General features: G+C 46.7%; 1 long non-coding RNA gene across 1 annotated transcript; it reads right to left on the reverse strand.

Annotated features, from left to right (window-relative positions):
- Positions 1–10,443: 10,443 nt before the first annotated feature.
- On the reverse strand, positions 10,444–18,103 carry LOC114806579. The gene is made up of 4 exons (XR_005659543.1): positions 18,011–18,103; positions 17,748–17,850; positions 14,853–14,932; positions 10,444–11,197 (listed from the first exon to the last, which is right to left on the reverse strand). It is a non-coding gene; the product is annotated as an uncharacterized LOC114806579 (long non-coding RNA).
- Between the last annotated feature and the right edge of the window lie 823 nt (positions 18,104–18,926).

Below are 18,926 nucleotides of genomic sequence, written 5' to 3' on the forward strand. Positions count from 1 at the left end.
AAATCTGAGAGTTTCTATACTTGTTTTCTTCCACTTCACTGCCGTTCACTTGAGCACATTTTCCATTTCACATCTAAGTGTCAGTCTGTCCTATCATGTGACTTGGTAATTTTTTTGACTTGACTTTTTCCCTGGTGCTCTGCTCTGTGGGTGGCACCAGATGGCGGCCTGCCTCCGTGAAAAGAGATCCTGAGCGTGACTTTGAAAGGAGAACGGGGCTCTGCATAGAGAACTGGGCCATTTGGGAGTTGGGAGATTTAAACAAATCCTTTTGCAGATGCTCCAGAAACTTGGGTTATAGGCACTGTTTCACCATGAGCACAAACCCCAAGTATTTGCAATATCTGCACTTAGTCCTGCTCTAGTATCAACTGGAATATAGGGTAACTTCCAGGGTGTAGAAGAGGGGTGTGTATTAAGATTAATTCTTTATTTTCCTGAGCAGGTTCTTCCTGGGGAGTTAATTGCATAAAAAGGAGAGGGAAGAAGAATGGTCAACTATTTGCCCTGGATAATTGAGGTGTTCACCTGCCTGGTTGCTGGGAAATGGATCTGATAACTTTTTGAGGTCCCTTCTAGCTCTATACTTCTACCTGGTGCCTAAAATAGCTACCTCATTTCTTTGAACTGCACAGTTGGAAGCTTTTAAGATCCATGGATCTATTTTTTGACTATTAGTCTTGGGTATCCCTTCTTTGGGGGAAGGAGCAGGGTGATTGATGGGTTATTGAATATAATTATAAGGAGATGACACTCCACCTTGTAGCCAGCTTCACGGGCTCAGTGCCCAATGTGCCTGAACATTAGTTATGATAATGAGCTTGACTCAGCTTGGCCCAAGTCTGTGATTTGACCATCAATCCCTGTCAACATGAAGGACACATGGCAACTGTTGGAATAGCTGGAGTCCAGGTCTAGGGTTTCTGTGGCCACCCTGCACCTTTCCAGAACTAGTGAGTGATGCTTCTTGGACTTGGACCTGTGTAATATTCTCATTTGAGAGGGACTGATGGGGGGGAGAGTCAAGCCATGTGAAATGCTTGAGAGTTGGCTCAATCTGGGAAGCACTGGCTACTTTTGGGTTTCCACATAGAAGGGTGAGACCCTGGGCAATGCGGCGTGTGTGTGTGTGTTTACCAGGTGTATGGGAGCTCCGAGAGAAAGGGAATATTTTCCCAATCAGTGACACAAATGTTGGCTGTCTCTGCTCTTGCTTTTTGGCAAATCAACCTTTTGGCCACAACAGGGAAATCTTGTCCCAGAGTAGAATGGTATCAGATCGGAGGTCAGGTTGAGAGTATGGTACTGGTGAGTTGGAAGACTAAGCAATAGAGACCTGCCCTGGGTTGGGCAATACCCAAGACTGACCTCTGAATCAGAAGTGTCCGAGGGTAAGGATTTGGGCCAGGACTCATTGCCTCCCCTGGCAAGAGGTGAGGAGTGGTTTGGGGTTGGGGCTACCTACCATAACAAGTGCCAGCAATATTAAATATCCAATCAGATTATCTTGTATCTTGGCACATAACAAACACTTATTCAATACCATCATTGTTATTAAATACACAAATCTCCATTAGCTTCTGATTTTTGAGACATGAACCCCTCCTTGCACACCATTTAAACAAAGCCCACTGTCTAGATACCAAAAGCTAAAGGTCTGTTTTATAAGAGTTCTGTTCCCTGGCACTGACAAGAACAAGCTAGGCAATGATTATGAAATACTTGACTTAACATCCTTATGGCTACTTTTCTTCAAAGAATAAAATCTTTCATACAAAAATCAAAGCACGCATCAAACTCACTGGTCTTCAGGTAAACCATTTGCCTTTACTATCCTTGGCTATCATTTCACCATAGGCTCAGATTTTTTTTTCTTAGTACTCTGACTTGGAGCTTCATCCCTTGACTGACCCTTGAATAACTGTTCCTGGATGTCTGGGTGGAGGCTCTGAGGTTCCAGAGTTGGACATTCACAAATGGCCATGTGACTCCCCAAATGACCAGGGGCAGATGTTCTCCCTCCTAGTGGTTTTAATTTAGAGGCACTTCCTCTCCTTGGCCACGGAGCAGAAGAGACTAGCCAGGGGCTGCTTCCATATGGATTTGGGGTGGAAGGTTTGGAGGGGGATTATGAATTTTATATTCAAAGCAGAACTGGATCTTAGTCCCTCAACCTGATTATCTTGTATCTATGCCAATGCTTAGGACAATGCTTGGCACACAGTAAGTGCTTAACAAGTACCATGAAAGGAACTAAAAAAAAACAATAACAAAAGAAAAACTGGAGGACAATGAAGTATGGGATGAGACAGAAAACTTTGATCCCACCCCAGCCAGACCACTTTCACTGCACGTTTCCCAATGAAAATGCTTGGTAGCTTCCTTAGGATTAGAACCCTTAGGCTGGGATGGACCTTGGGAGGTCAAGTGTAGCCCATCCCCCTGCCTCCAGGCAGATGAGAGTCTCTCTCATTATCAAAGATCTCTGGGGAAGAGTTCAGTCTCCCTCAACCACCTCCTCTGACCACTCAACCAAATCAATCAGTAGTATTTGTTGAGTATCTTTATGTGCAGAATACTGTACTAAGTACTTGTTTTTACAATGTCAGTTTCTAGGCTAGAAGGGGGCTGGGTGTGTGGGGATGTGACTGTCACCTGCTGTACAGGGTCACACCTTCCCTTCTGTGGGAATTGGTAGCAGCGTCTTAGAGACAAGAAATCTTAATTTTCTGGGGAAATAACCACACCCACAGTGAGCTGTGAGCAAGGATGCTGGGAGACAGGGGGCGCGTCCCCAAGACCTTAGCTGGGACTGCTGAGGTTGTCCAGTCTCCGTGGTCCATTCGGTTCTGTCCCTGGGCCCACCAGTTTACCGGAACTCAGTGAGTAGTAAACTGCAAACTCACTGTGGTCAGGGAATGTGTCTACTAACTCTGTAATAATGTACTCTCCCAAACGCTTAGTATAGTGCCCGGCCCACAGTAAGGGCTCAATAAATATGATGGGTGGGAGTGAGAAAGAAAGCATCTTAGTCTCCCTCAGCTTCCAGTTGGGGAACTGTGACTTTAGAAATGTATAAACCAAAGGGGCACCCCATCCCCTCTCTTGCTGCCACTTCCCAGGGGGTTTTCTAGGAGCTTAGAACCAACACCATGGCCTCTCAACATTTCCCATGTCAGCTGAACTTAACCATAGGGTGAGTGCTGCTCAGAATGGCAGCACTATTTTCAGATTTGCTGTGATAGTAGGATAATTGAGGTCTAATCATGGCCTCCGTTTATCACATCCAATCATGCCCATTTGAGCTCCACAGGAGATAACAAGGCTACTTTATCCAGAGGGGGGACTTGGAAATGATTGATTTCTCCTGTTATATGGTGAAATGAGTGAGCCCTGTTGGGAGATGGGGGCAGAACTTTAGACGGTAACTGTCCTGGGGACAGGGGAATGGCTGTAGAGGGATTTCAGGCTGGAGGGAAAAGGGTTGAGGAGACAGGAACAGGAGAATGATAATCCCTGCCTCCTGCCTAGATAGTGTCTGTTTTCAAATGACCCCAGGGCCTTTAGAGGTCTCCAGTCTCCATATTCTTTGGAGATATTTGTCCAAACTTCAGCTAAGAGATCTCAACTCCATGGCTATAGGCTTTAATAAAATAAGCCTTTCCTGGGAAGTCGCCGTTGCCCAGTTTGTGGAACTCCCTTCTAGAGACTAGAGGAGTCTCTTTTGACTCTGGAAGCCTAAATTGGTGTGGTGTCGGTGGGAAGTCAGGGATTTGATTCTCAGTGACCAAGAAGCTCTCCTTATCAGGGTATCCCCTCCCCCAAATCCTAAGTGTTTTCACCAAGTTGAAAGAATATTCCGAGACCAGCATCTGGCACCAAGTCATTTCATTTTACCAGTATGTTGGAATCTCTGTTTCTTTTGAAGACAGGCAAATGTGTAGCCCAAGCTAAGGAGAGCAGCTAGCAGATATGGTCATCCAAGTCAGTTCCAAAACTGTTAATAGGCCCCTTTACACCACCCAGTCGTACCCTCCTACAGGCCCCCAGGGCCAGAATGCAGCATCAATCAATGGTACTCATTGAGCATTTACTGGGTGCAGAGTACTGTACTAAGCACTTGGGAAAGTACAAATAGTTGGTAAACACATTTCCTGCCCACAAGGAGCTAACAGTCTACAGGGGGAGACAGGTTAAAATAAATTACAGATAGGGGAAATGGCAGAATATAAAGATATATACATAGGTACTGTGGGGTGAATATCAAGTGCTTAAGGGGTACAGATCCAAGTGCATAGGTGACAGAGGGGAGGGCAGGAAGGGAAAATGAGGGTTTAGTCAGAGAAGGTTGGAGTTCAGGGTTCACTTTCTCTGACTAGCTCTACCCTACCCACAAATAGGCAACCTCAACTGGGGTCCCAGTGCACACCAAGGATTGATCTCTCTGGCTTCCTCATCTCTCCCTTTTGGCCAGAAGGGATCATTGCATTTTTTTACAAAAACAAACAAACAGTATTTGTTAAGCATTTACTACATGCCAGGCACCATACTAAGCTCTGGGGTAAATACAAGCTGATCAGGTTGGACATAGTCCGTGTCCCACATGGAGATCGCAGTCTTATTCCCTACTGTATAAATGAGGTAACTGAGGCACAGAGAAGGCAACTGACTTGCCCAAGGTTACATAGCAGACAAGTGGCAGAGCTGAGATTAGAGCCCAGGTCGTTCTACCTCCCAGGCCCATGCTCTATCCACTAGGCCACATTACTCCTCACACTTTTCCTCCTTTTCACTCTCGGTGACTCTCTAAGCAGGATTGTTCTCAGAGGAACTTTTCTTAGATCTCCTGTCTTGTTCTGGGACTTTACAGGGGCAGGTTGGTGGCATTTGGAGGCTGAAGACCCGTTGAACAACTAGTGGCAAAAAGGTAGCTGTCAGCCTTGCCAAGCTCCACATTTCTAGTAATTGACTCCCCACTCTCAGCCTCTGATGTGACTTAGCAGATGCTGCGGAGACTGTGATCCAGATTCCGTCTTTCGAGGGGCACTCCGGCTCCTGTTGATATTGGGCAAACATAGTTAACAGTGTCATTTCCAGGTCTGGGGACTGCTCTTTCAGTGAAGGCTGCACGTTTCCATTGCAGTCAGTAGGGGGAGAGGTTAGGGAAATAAGTATTTCCAAGCAGCTTGGAAGCGCTCAACAAACATGCAGCTCCAAGATCTTCTGGTCGCTTTTGCTTTTCCAAAGCAAGGGGACTGATTTTTAGGAGAGTGTAGGATATGGAAAAAACACAGGCTTGGGAGTCGAACCTGGGTTCTAGTCCCGGTTTGGTCACTTGCCTCATGCGTGACCTTGGCCAAGTCACTTCACTTCCTCTGTGCCTCAGTTTCCACATCTGTATAATGGAGATTCAGTATCTTTTATCCCTTCTACTTACAATGTGAGCCCCCTGTGGGACAGGGATCATGTCTGACCTGATTAACTTCATTCTACTCCAGTGCTGAAAAAAATGCTTGATGCCTAAAAAGCACTTAAATACAATCATAATAATGATTATCATTAGCCAAAAAAGGTTTCTGACAAACTCAGCCAGCTGTTTCCCGTGCCATGGCATCTGTGGAAAAGGTGTTTAATCCTTTTGGGTCTTCGTGGATGGAAAATGTTAAACCCCTCCCCCACACTAAGGAGCCTCTCTGTCACCCCCAGAGGCCTGAGCAACTGGAGCTAAGAAGCCCCCCTCCACTGCCTCTTCAGAACCCCAAGTTGCTTTGCTTTGGCTGTGATCTAACGTGATGTTTGCTTCATGGCGCATCGCTCTGCATTAGGCTGGGCCGCCTGATGGAGCCGCGTGCACTGCTGATGTGATGTGGCATTTGCTGCATTGGGGGAAGGGATTCAGAGCAGAGGAGAGAGGGAATGAAAGAATTCCAAAGGCAGGATTCTTGTCCAGATTCCTTTGGACGGGTGGTGACACTGTAAACCAGCAGTAAGCAGCTTGGCCCAAGCCTAGGAGCATTTGGATGGGGTCAGAGAACTGTTAACCTGAACAATCTAGTTTGCCTGTCAACATGGACAAGCTGAAAAACTGCTAGGTCTTAACAATAAATAAGGGTGGTATTTATTAAGCACTTATTTTGCACTGAGCACTATGTTTGGATTTGCACCCTTACACCTCTCTCAGTCTCACACAGAACTTACATACATATCTATAATTTACTTATATTAATGTCTGTCTCCTCTTCTAGACTGTAAGCTTGTTGTGGGCAAGGAAGATGTGTACCAACTCTGTTATACTGTGCTCTCCCGAGAGCTTAATACAGTACTCTGTACACAGGAAGCACTCAATAAATATGGTTGATCAAACCAAGGGCTGGGATAGATGCAAGTTAATTAGGTAAGAGAGAGTCGCTGTCCACATGGGGCTCACAGTGTAAGTAGGAGGGAGAACAGCCCCATTTTACCCAAGGAAACTGAGGCACAGATATGGCGTTGCGGATAGAGCATGGGCCTGGGAGTCAGAAGGTCATGGGTTCTAATCCCAGCTCAGCCACTTGTCTGCTGTTTGACCTTGGGCAAATCATTTCACTTCTCTGTGCTTCAGTTACCTCATCTGTAAAATAGGGATCGAGACTGTGAGCCCCATGTGGGACAGGGACTGTGTCCATCCCAATTTGCCTATATCTATGCCAGCGCTTAATATAGGGCCTGGCACATAGTAAGCGCTTAAGTACCATAATAATAATTATTATTAATACTTGCCCAAGGTTATGCAACAGTCAGGATTAGAACACAGGTCCTCTGAATCTCAGGCTCTTTCCAGTATACCACATCTTCTCCCCTTTACTTTGCCCGGGTAAGTGTAGCTTCTATTCTGCTCAGAGAAGAAGCAGCGTGGCTCATTGGAAAGAGCACGGGCTTTGGAGTCAGGGCTCATGAGTTCGAATCCCAGCTCTGCCACTTGTCGGCTGTGTGACTGTGGGCAAGTCACTTAACTTCTCTGTGCCTCAGTTCCCTCATCTGTAAAATGGGGATTAAGACTGTGAGTCCCACGTGGGACAACCTGATTCCCCTATGTCTACCCCAGCGCTTAGAACAGTGCTCGGCACATAGTAAGCGCTTAACAAATACCAACATTATTATTATTAGAAGAGCTCTAATCAATCTCCCAGGTAGAATCTTTAAAATCAAAATTTGATTTCAGAATGAGGTGTTGTGGAGTGAGTTGTGAATTTGAGAAAGGGGGTTGGTGGTGGACATAAATCCTAAAACCACAGGTGTCCCCTGGACATATCATCTCCCCATCAAACAGATCAAGCTCTTGGGGGTGAGGGAAGGTGGGGTTGGGGGGGGTGGGGGAAGGAAGAACCTTCAGCAGAGATTGCATCAAAGTTTCCTTCCTTCACCACCCAACACTCTTCTCTGTCCTATGTGGGAGAACAGTTCAGGACAGGTGGTCAATTTGAGAAAACATCAGTGTTAGGACTAGAACATCTCTACCTGGCTGTCCCACTGGAACCTCAAACTCAATATGTCCCAAACTGAACTCATCTTCCTTCCCAAATCCTCTCCTCCTTCCAACTTTCCCATTAGTCAACACCACCAGCTTCCCCATTTCTTAAGGCCCTAACTTTGAGTCCTTCCCCTCTTTCAGAAACCCCATTTAGTCTGTTGCCAAAACCCGTAGGTTCTTTCTCCACAACATTTCTAGCTTCCGACTCTTCCATGCCATCCAAACTGCCACCAAGCTGGTCCAGGCATTTGTCATTCTCCAATTTGATTGCTGCATCAGCCTCCTTGGTGACCTCCCTGCCACCAGTCTCTCCCCCTCTCCAGTCTACGCTTCGCTTTGCCACCGAACTCTTACCAACCCATGTGATGCCAACTTTTTGCTCACACCCTATTTCTTACCTGGAATTCACTGTTCTTTCAAATTCAGCAGACCACTGCTCTCCCCATCTTCAAAGCCCTGCTTCCTGAATCACATCTCCTCCAGGAGGCTTTCCCTGATTAATCTCTCTTCTGCCCACCCTACATATCACTGCCATTTCAGCACTTTCTCACCCCTTAAGTACTCTGAATGCTCATACCCACCCCACTGCACTTATGTACATATCTTTGTGTTCATCCACCTATCTCACTAGATTGTAAATTCCTTGAGGGCTGGGATCATACCTACTAATTCTATGGTACTTTCCTAAGGGCTTAGTACAGTTCTCTGCACATGGCAAGCACTCAATAAATACTCTTGATTGATTTTGGTGCCTGTACAAACAAAAATAGTGGTTCTGAAGTCAGTGTGCATGCTATTGATGCTTATTATTGCTAAGCGTCACTTAGCAACCATCCTCTAGACCGAAGGTAAGCTTGTTATGGGCAGAGAATGTGTTTGCTAATTCTGTTGTACTCTCCTAAGCACTTAGTACAGCATTCTGCACATAGTGAGCACTCAAATATGATTGATAACAACTTATATCCCTTGCCTTCAGTTGAATACTGTATGGGTCTCCCCCGAACTGGCTGCGTTCATCAGCTTTTCTAGAGTTGTGGATCAAGGCTCTTGGCTTGGCAAATGGGTTACACGCACGCAAGAGGTGGCGCCTGGCTATCAACCACTCAGTGGTATTTACCGAGTGCTTACTTTGTGCAGATCACTGTACTAAACACTTGGGAGAATACGATCTAAGAGTTGGTAGACACTGTCCCTGACTACAAGGCACTTACAGTCTAGAGGCTATCTCTTCATTAGTATATTTTTTCTTCCAAGTCATGGAAAGTATTTCAGCATAGGCAACGGGAAATAGCAAAAATGTCTCAGATTAGAGCTGATATAGCTTGAGGCTTTGCTATGTTTCATTAAAGAACTACCATGAAGGTGGGGGCCACCAGTGTGACCCATAATTCATTTTCCTCTATCCTCCCAACTTCTCTTCCCCCCGCCACCCCCATTCCTCTGTTTGACTTCTGACCTCTGGGTTTGTGGTTGTCCATCCCAGTCTCCTCATTCATGGCAGTTAGGTGTTTATTCTTTTTTAAAACAAACTCCAGAAAAGGAGATTCCATAACATTCTTTGATAACCTGTTCCAATGTTTTATCCCCTCAATAGTCAGGCAGTGCTTTCTTGTGTCTAGCCAAACTCTCTTTTACTGTAATTTCAGCCCATTTCCTCATGTTCAGTCATCTAAAGGACACAGTCAACATTCTTCCTCATAAAAGCCCTTCAAAGACAGTTCAGTCACCCTTTTTCCAAGCTGAACAAAGGGGGACCTGGTGTCCCTGGAATGATGCCCATAGAGCCAGGAGCCAGGTTTCTGAGCATTCAAGAAAAGAACTATTTTCTCTGCTGGACAGGCTGGGTGCCCTCCCTCAGTCCCCAAAAGGAAGCCTGGGGGGCCTGTGAGAAGGGGAGATGAAGCCATTGTAAACTCCTCCACTAGACTGTAAGCTCCTTGAGGGCAGGGATCACATCTACCAACTTTATTGGATTGTGCTATCCCAAGTGCTTAGTACAGGCTTCTGCATGCCCTAAGTGTTTGGTCAATGCCATTGGTTCATTGATGAGGCAAGGCTCTGGGGAGACCCCAGGTCAGAGCCCCCCATTCTGTTGGCACCACACGGTATTTGGAAGAGAAACATGCTCTTGGAAGTTAAGCCGGGCATCCTCCCACTCTTCCTAGAGAATGCCTGACCCAGCTTCTGAGTGCATGCTTCAATCAACCAATCGTATTTGAGCGCTTACTGTGTGCAGAGCACTATACTAAGAGCTCCCCTACTGAACACCTGAGGTGCCAGCAGAGCAGGGGGTGGAGGGAAGGAGAAAGAAATGCTGACAGGATGACTTTTGAGAGCAGTGAATCTGGGATGGCTGCTCCTTCAGTTCAGTGGCTACAGTGGCCCTGCTCCTTTAAGCCTAGCTCCTGACTCCCAAATTCTTCTCGTCTGGTCCCAAGGAAGAGAATCCATTATGCATTTTTGAAATAAACATAGTGTGCAGGACTAAGCCCCGGGGCAATGATATTGCAATTGGAGAAGAAAAGTCTCTGCCCTCAAAGATTTTACAATCTGTGGGGAAAGACAATGCCCTTGTAAAGACAACTCATGAACATAAGAAGTGAAGACATCAAGATCGATCCATCAAACAACATCAAAAGCAAAATAGAAGTAGCAGAAAACCCCTATTCCCCCAGTCCAGCCCTGCCTACTGAGCAGGAAAGCCAGTGCACCATTCCCGGGTTAGTGAGAACTGTGTTTTGTCTGATCCACTATCCTTGGGCAACGCTGAAGTTCCAGAACCAGAGCAAGGGAGAAGTTCTCTTGGTACAGCAGTGCCCATTATTTACAATAATCCTTCCTATTTATGCCACCTCCATCTCAGTGGAGCCGAGTGCTAATTAACTGTCACCATTTGAGAAAATTAGTGGACATTCTTTAATGCAATTACGGAGCAGCTAGCGCTGTGCCAGTTTAATTAGAAATGCCAGCGACAGGTAAGTGTTTTCCATTTCACCTCTCTTGTTCACAAAAGGCTTAATCTTCCCTAATCCTTTGTTTTCCATGCACCACCCCCAGACATCTTCTCTGCACTCAGCCTGGCCCTCTTTCAATGACACACTTCAATAATAGTCACTCTTAGCTGGAGAGGATTTTCTGGGCCAGGTGGTGGTTTAGCTGTCCTTTGTGCCATTTCTAGATTATGCATAATTCTCCTTTTAATTGAAATTAAAATGTCCATCCAGGGTTGTTTTTTCCTCTTGCAGCAGTTGCTTTGGAACAATCATTTTGCTTGATAAATTGCTGTGTGTGAGCTCGTTGTTCTGTTAATTGAAAGTTATACACAAGCTGTATCGCTCCTGCTTTCAGAAGGCAATTAAGAGACGGGAGGTACGGTGGATTTTTGTTTTTCATTTAAGAATTTTAAATACTGGCTTTGGCTTATTGAGGGATTTGGTCCTGACAATCAGCACACCAATTGGCAGAAATAAAATCCAGGATGGTAGTCTTGGTCTTGTCAAATTGAATGACCCAGCTCCAGGCCAGGTCATGTAGAATCAGGGACTTTGCTGTAGAGAGCCAGGGGGAGACAGCTGTTTCCCACTCCAGCCCTGTCCCCAGGGTCCAAAAAGCCTCTCCAAGCTTTGACTGTGACCTCAGAAGTCACTCTGGGCTGAAAACGCCTCTGGTCCAGGCAGAAGATTGGAGCTTTTTAAAAAAAACAAAACAAAACAGAAAGAACCTACATGTTTTTTTCCATCAGCTAAATAACTCTCTTCAGGATCGGGAGGGAGGCAGTGGGCTCCAAAAATAAAGTCTCTTGCCTCATGGCATCCTGCCCGTTACCCAAAAGAACTTTGGAGGCCTGTACTCAGGGGTTCCTTTTGTGAAGAGAGTAGGGCAGCTTCCTGACCAATTTCTTTTCAGACTCTTTCCCTCTCCCCACTGAAGGAAATTGCAGCTTCTGCTGGGAAAGAAGTGTTTCTTCCACCTCCAAACCTAGAAGTGGAAGCATCAGAAAATGGTTGGGGCAGGCCTGTGATGGTGGTGAGGTGTGTGGTTGTGGGTGGGGGCAGCGGTTAGGATGGAAAGGAGAAAAAGAGAGCACCATCTCTCTGCTGGGACAGGCTGAGCATAGATTCTTGCTGAGCAGGTCCAAGCACTGAGCATACTCCCCCCTCAGTATTAATAACTGCAGTATTTGTAAAGCACTTACTATCTGCCAAGCACTGTACTAAGAACAGGATTAATAAGCAGATTGGAAACAGGCCCTGTTCCTCATGTGGCTCCCAGTCTCTCACCCCCATTTTTCCAGATGAGGAAACTGAGGTATAGAGAAATGAAGTGACTTGCCTAAGGTCACCCAGCAGGCAAGTGGCAGGGCCAGAATTAGAACCCAGGTCTCCTGACTCCCAAGGCCTGTGTTCTTTCCACTCTAAGCACCAAATCTGCTTCCTTTAACACCAAATGAAACCACTAGAGCCATGGTGAAGGAGCCCATCAATCAGCACCCTCACTTTCCCTCAGTCTCGGGCTTCACAGTCTAAGGATTAGCAGGAACAGGTACTGAATCCCTATTTTCCGGATGATGAAACAGGCACAGAAAAGTTAAGTGACTTGTCCAAGGTCACTCAGCTGGCAGGGGCACAGCTGAGATTAGAAGCCATATCCTCAGACTTCCAGGCCACACGGTTTTGAGACAAATTCAATTCTTTCCTGATCTCAGAGTCCAGGCCTCGGCCCATGCTCTATTCCTCCTGACCCTGACAGAATGATTTTTATCCTATTGGCTGTCTAAGCAGGAAAAAGAGGCAAGTGGTACTGTCACAATGGATATCATGGTGGCCCCTGGTGAACTCCCTGGCAGCCACAGGGCACCCCTTCTTCGAGGGTGGTGGCCTGTGGCTGTTTTTTGTTTGTTTTTACAGTGCTTGTTTGTTATACTCTGTCAGGCATCGTATTAAACACTAGAGTAGATACAAGCTAATCAGGTTGGACAGTCCATGTCCCACATGGGGCTTGTCAATCCCCATTTTACAAATGAGGTAACAGAGGCTCAGAAAAATTAAGTGACTTGTCCAAAGTCACACAGCAAAATGGCAGGGCAGGGATTAGAACCCAGGTCCTTCTGCCTCACAGCTCTGTGCTCTAGCCATTAGGCCATACAGCCTTGCCCCCTTTGTCTAATGGTTCAGAGGGCCTAGAGTTTCCTTCCTCTCTCCTTAGAGCAGGGTCTGTGGTGCTGTCTTGGGTGCAGTGGGCCACCATAAGTGAATACTAAATCTAAAGGGTTTCCCCAATCCCTCCCTCTCCCCCCACCATACACACTCACTCACTCACTCTCTAATAAGGGAAGAGAACCTAGAAAGAAGTTCTCAATCGAATGAGTTTTGTCTTGCTCTTCTTTAGGCCTGGGGCAGTGAGAATGAAATAATCACTATAATGCCTCAGGGCAGTGCTGCCAACCACCTCCAGGCTACGGCACGTCTACAATTCACCCTGCCTCACCACTGCTGCCCACCTGCAGTTCTGCCTTTGGCAAGAACCACGGAGCACTCAACTTCCCACAAAGAGGCATGGCTAAGACCCAATTTCTGGTAAATGGGCAGCAGAAACATGGGGTGCCCAGAGGCAGCAAAGGGGTCCTGCCGCCAGCCCAAGGGTCCAAGAGGCAGAGCCACAGTGACCCACTCTGCAGCAAACCAAAGAAGCGGTGTTATCGTGAGCACAGAGTCACCCATCCGTCTACTCGGCTGCACCTACACGTATGTCTAGAGATCCCGGTCAGCACTGTCCCATTTGAACGTGCAGGACAGTGCCATAAGTGATGTAGTCTTCATCCTGAATATTAATATGTTGCCGGGTTGAAATCCTGAACAGAGCTCCAGGCTCAGAGCAGCTTTAGCCCTGTGCTCCCAGCACTGAGTAGAGAGAGCCGGGGGTGCAGAGCAGCACATGGTTGCAGGGGGTTATGTAACACGGAGTAAGGACAGTGTGTGGGCGCCCCCTACCCACATACAAAGGAGCTGGGGGCGGCTCCAAAAGTCACCTTGTCCCCGCGTTTGGGCTGCTTATGCAACAGCCTGGAGACAGATCGGGATCCAGAGGCGGTGGCGGCAGGCCCCTGGTTGGAAGGGAAGAGATGGCGGGACTGGCCTTAGGGGGCTCAGGTGGCTCATTGTCACCAGGGCTCTGTCTAATGCTCGCTTTTCCTTTAATGGCTGCTGCCTGCTCTTCTCTAGGGTCATGCCAACTTTCTCCAAGTCTCCTGGAGGGGTGTCACCTCTCTTAGCCACGTATCTTGTCCTCTGCCCAAGTCCTCCCCTTCCCACTCCAAGACCCAGCTGTTTCCCTTCAGGGCAGAGCAGGACACCCTCCCAAGGTTATAATCTTAGAAGGGTTTTAGAGAGCAGTGGCAGCAAGCATGGGGATTCTGGGGCCGGGTGTGACCCCTCTTCACATAACCATTCTGAACTCTGCACTGGAGACCTGCCACTTAATCTTTTTATTACCCATGCCCACCGACCATCCGCTCACACCCATCTTGCACCCCCACCTCACAAATAAACAAAACCAACAAAAACACACCCAAAAAACAAACCCAAAACACACCTACTTCCCCAACCTGACCTGCAACTTTGTTGTGACCTTCCCTAAGCTCTCATTTCCTCTTCTCCCACTCCCTTCTGTGTCACCCTTGCATTGTATCCCTAATTTATTTATATTGATGTCTGTCTTCTCTCTAGACTGTAAGCTCATTGTGGGCAGGGAATGTGTCTGTTATTGTTATATTCTCTCCCAAGCACTTAGTACAGTGCTCTGCACACAGTAAGTGCTCGATAAATACGATTAAAGAAATGGATTTGCTCCCTTTATTCACCCTCTCAGCCCCACAGCACTTACATACGTACCCATAATTTATATTAGTCTGTCTCCTCTTCTAGACTGCAGGGAACCTACCAACTCTATTATACTGTATTCTCCCAAGCACATAGTACAATGCTCTGCACACAGTAAGCACTCAGTAAATACGATTGGTTGGGCATGTGCCAGGATATAAGTTCTAATCCTAGCTCTGCCACTTGTCTGCTGTGTGACCTTGGGCAAGTCACTTCAATTCTCTGTGCCTCAGTTACCTCATCTGTAAAATGGGGATTAAGACTGTGAGCCCCACCTGGGACAGGGACTGTGTCCAACCTGATTTGCCTGCATCCACCACAGCACTTAGTAGAGTGCCGGGCACATAGTAATGCTTAAATACTATTAATATTATTATTATTATTATTACTACTACCACTTGCTGGCTGGACTGGTTTATCCTGCCCAAGCAGCTCCCTGGGCACCCCTCATCCTGACTGCTTACCTGTTCCTTATGCCAGTCCAGAGGTAGACACACCACTTTCCCTGCTATCCTCTCCTCAGCGCAGAGGGGTACAAGCCAGACTGTGAAGTTGGAGGGAGCAAGCCAGGAGGGAGAAAGAAAAAAAGTGCTAAACTGAGGAAGAATTATGTGCTCCTTTCTCGTCTTTTCTTCATCCTTCTCCAGTGGTTGCCCATCTACCTCCACATCAAGCAGAAACCCCTTACATCAGCTTTAAGGCACTCTCCCACTGCAACCCAGCTAGCATGGCATAGTGGATAGAGCACAGGCCTGGGAGACAAAAGGTCATAGGTTCTAATCCCGGCTCTGCCACTTGTCTGCTGTGTGACCTTGGGCAAGTCACATCTCTTCTCTGTGCCTCAGATACCTCATGTGTAAAATGGGGATTGAAACTGTGAGCCCCACCTGGGACAGGGACTGTGTCCAACCTGATTTACCTGTATTCACCACAGCACTTAGTACAGTGCCTGGCACATAGTAGGTGTTTAAAAAATACCACAATTATTATGGCTACTACTATACCCTTTGCTCTTCTTACACCAGTTTATTTACTTATGTATCTATCTCTCTGGCTTTCAACCCCTTGATCACACCCTCCTTCCTTCCCAGAACTCCACCTTCTGCCCCTGGTTTATCCAGCAGATCACCTTGCTCCCCATCTTCAGAGCCCTAAGAAAAACACATCTCCTCCAGGAAGCCTTCCCTGACTAACCTCTCAACTTACCACCCTTTACTCCCTTCCTTTTATGTCCCTGTGCACTTGAGTCTGTACTCTCTAAGCACTTGGCTATTCATCCCAGCCTCCACAGCACTTATGCGCATCTCTTTATATTCCACTGCTTTCCCTATTTGTAATTTAATGTCTGCCTCCCCCAGTAGATTGGAAACTCCTTGAGAGCAGGGATCATGTCTTCAAAAGCTTAGTAAATGTTCTGCACACAGTAAGGGGTCAATAACTACCGTTGATCAAAAACAAGGGGATAAGGCAGGGTGGCTTCAGGACAGACCACGGTACCACTGCATGGTGTACAATAGGTGTTTAATAATAATAATAATGGTGGTATTTGTTAAGCACTTACGATGTGCCAAGCACTGTTCTAAGCACTGGGGTAGATACAAGGTCATCAGGTTGTCCCACAGGGGGCTCACAATCATAATCCCCATTTTACAGATAAGAGAACTGGGGCACAGAGAAGTTAAGTGACGCCCAAGGTCACACAGCAGACAAGTGGCAGAGCCAAGATTAGAACCCATGACCTCTGACTCCCAAACCCGGGCTCTTTCCATTAAGCCACACCGCTTCTACATGGACTGTTTATGGGCTGCAGCTACTCACTCGTTCAATGCAGCACCAGCAGCCATTAATAATAATAATAATTATGGTATTTGTTAAGTGCTTACTATGTGCCAAGAACTGTTCTAGGCACTCCCAACCCTGATCCTCATTTTAATAGTAATCATCTGACCCAACTACTGTAATTATGAAGGCCTTTACTCTGCCCCCTTTCCCCTTTCATTCAATCATATTTATGGAGCGCTTACTGTGTGCAGAGCACTGTAGTAAGTGCTTGGAATGTTCAATTCGGCAACAGATAGAGACAATCCCTGCCCAACAACAGGCTCACAGTCTAAAAGGGGGAAGAGAGATAGCAAAACAAAACAAGTAGTCAGGCATCAATAACATCAAAATAAATATAATCATAGATATATACACATCATTAACAAAATAGAGAAATAATATATACAAATATACACAAGTGCTGTGGGGAGGGGAAGGGGTTAGAGCAGAGGGAGGGAGTAGGGGCAATGGGAAGGGGAGGAGGGGCAGAGGGAAAGGGAGGGCTCAGTCTGGGAAGTCCTCCTGGAGGAAGTGAGCTCTCAATAGGGCTTTGAAGAGGGGAAGAGAGTTTGGCAGATGTGAGGAGGGAGGGCACTCCAGGTTATTGATAGGACACAGGCCAGGCATTGACGGTGGGACTAGAACGAGGCACAGTGAGGAGGTTAGCGGCAGAGGAGCAGAGTGTATGGGATAGGCTGTAGGAGAGAAAGGAGATGAGGTGGGAGGAGGTAAGGTGATGGAGCGCTTTGAAGCCAAGAGTGAGGAGTTTTTGCTTGCTATGGAGATTGATAGGCAACCACTGGAGATTTTGAGGAGGGTAGTGACATGCCGAAGGCATTTATATAGAAAGATAATCTGGGCAGCGGAGTGCAGTATAGACTGGAGCGGGGAGAGACAGGATGGGAGATCAGAGAGGAGGCTGATGCAATAATCCAGTTGGGATATTGGTGTCGTAAGCTTAGCAGTCATTCCAGAAGTACTAGTGATTTAACCTAAGGGGAAAGGTAGAACACTAACATGGACATTTCCATATCTCCCTATAAGGTCCTCTCTCAGGCCCCCTGCCACAGGGGGATGATCCCCCATTAGACTAAGCTGCTTGAGAGCAGGAATGGTACCTTCTACTTAATACACTTAATACAGTGCTCTTCACATGTTTGGAGTTCAATGAATGCTATTGATGATTGGGCAAAAAAGATACTGTGGGCTCAGTTATTTGGATATTTCAAGCAGAGCACCTCACCAAGTCACCAACTCAAGACCAAGGCAAGTTTTTGTAACTGAATTATCTGGATAATTGAGATGCATATACACAGCCACAACTTCACCATTCCTGCCTCTGTCACTGTTCTCTTCCCCCCCACCCCCCGCCCACCCAGTGCTGCCCTAAATTGTTCCCTTGCTTAGTTTTCATCCTGATAATTCATCACTAGTCCTTCCCACATGAAACTCTCTACCCAAAAGAATGCTAGACACAAGATAACCAAACTGTCTAGGCTTGTTCCAACTGGTTTACGTTACTTTCAATCTGTACTCACTGTTGCTGTGGGCTGATGAACTGCCTTTCCAAAAATACCAACTCCCACCCAGGCTTCTTTATCTTCAGCCACTCTGAGCCTTATTCAGGCACACCTGGTAGATCTGGGAAAGAAGAGGAAAAACTGTGCTGGTCCAATTTCACCTCTCCCTCCTTCTCTGCTGGTTTGTTGGTTGATTAATAAATTGACTGGCAAGCAGGCTGGCTGGTGGAATAACTTTTCTACATGACTGAAGGTCACGTAGGGGAGGGGATATGACATACCAACTTGGAGCGGTCCCTCCTGCAGATGGGGGCAGGAGGCTGGGCTCTGCAGAGATGAAGGGCTCTCGGAAGAGACCCGCTTGGCAAATGAATCCTTCACTCCTCAATCTGCTTTTATTTTTATTTTCCACTCAGAGAAGAGGAGGAGGAGGGTTGTTTTTGAGCTGCCATGCTCAGCTGTCCACTTTTCAGTCCCCAGCTGGCTCCTGAGCGCTCCAATTTGTTCCAGCTGTGGGACTCATGTGACTGGCCCATTAGCCTGATTGGGAGGCAAAAGGAGATGCTTTAAAGAAAGCTAATGAGATAAATTATGGTGTGGGGGAGACCCTGGATTAGAAGTACTTTATGTGTGAAGCAGTTTCCTAACATGAATATTAGACAGGGACCTGGGTTGGAATCTGGGTGAGAGTGTGACTTTTGAGGAGAGTGGGGAGAACATTAGGATGGCCCCAACTCTAGCAGTGTCTCTCCCGAGAGTTCAGTGGTTTCTTCTGATTCTTGTCTCCATCAATCAATCAATCAATTGTAATTATTGAGGGTTTACTGTGTGCAGAGCACTATACTGAGCGCTTGGGAGAGGACAACATAATAGAGTTAGTAAACATGTTCCCTGCCTACAAGGAGCCTACAACCTGGAGGCAGAGACTAAAATTAATTGTGGATGGAGGTGTACATATGTGCCGTGTGGCCGGGGGCAGGGTGAATACCAATGTGCTTATGGGGTATGCAGCTAAGAAGTGCATACTCTGTACTGAGCAGGGCCAGTTAGGGAAACAAGAGTTAAGTCAGGGAAGGCCTCTTGGAGGAGATGTGATTTTAGAAGGGTTTTGAAGGTGGGGAGAGTGGTGGTCTGTTGGATATGAGGGTGAGGGAGGACATAATAATAATAATGATGGTATTTGTTAAGTACTTACTA

The sequence above is a fragment of the Ornithorhynchus anatinus genome, chromosome X1 (assembly GCF_004115215.2).
Source record: "Ornithorhynchus anatinus isolate Pmale09 chromosome X1, mOrnAna1.pri.v4, whole genome shotgun sequence".
Classification (NCBI taxonomy): domain Eukaryota; kingdom Metazoa; phylum Chordata; class Mammalia; order Monotremata; family Ornithorhynchidae; genus Ornithorhynchus; species Ornithorhynchus anatinus.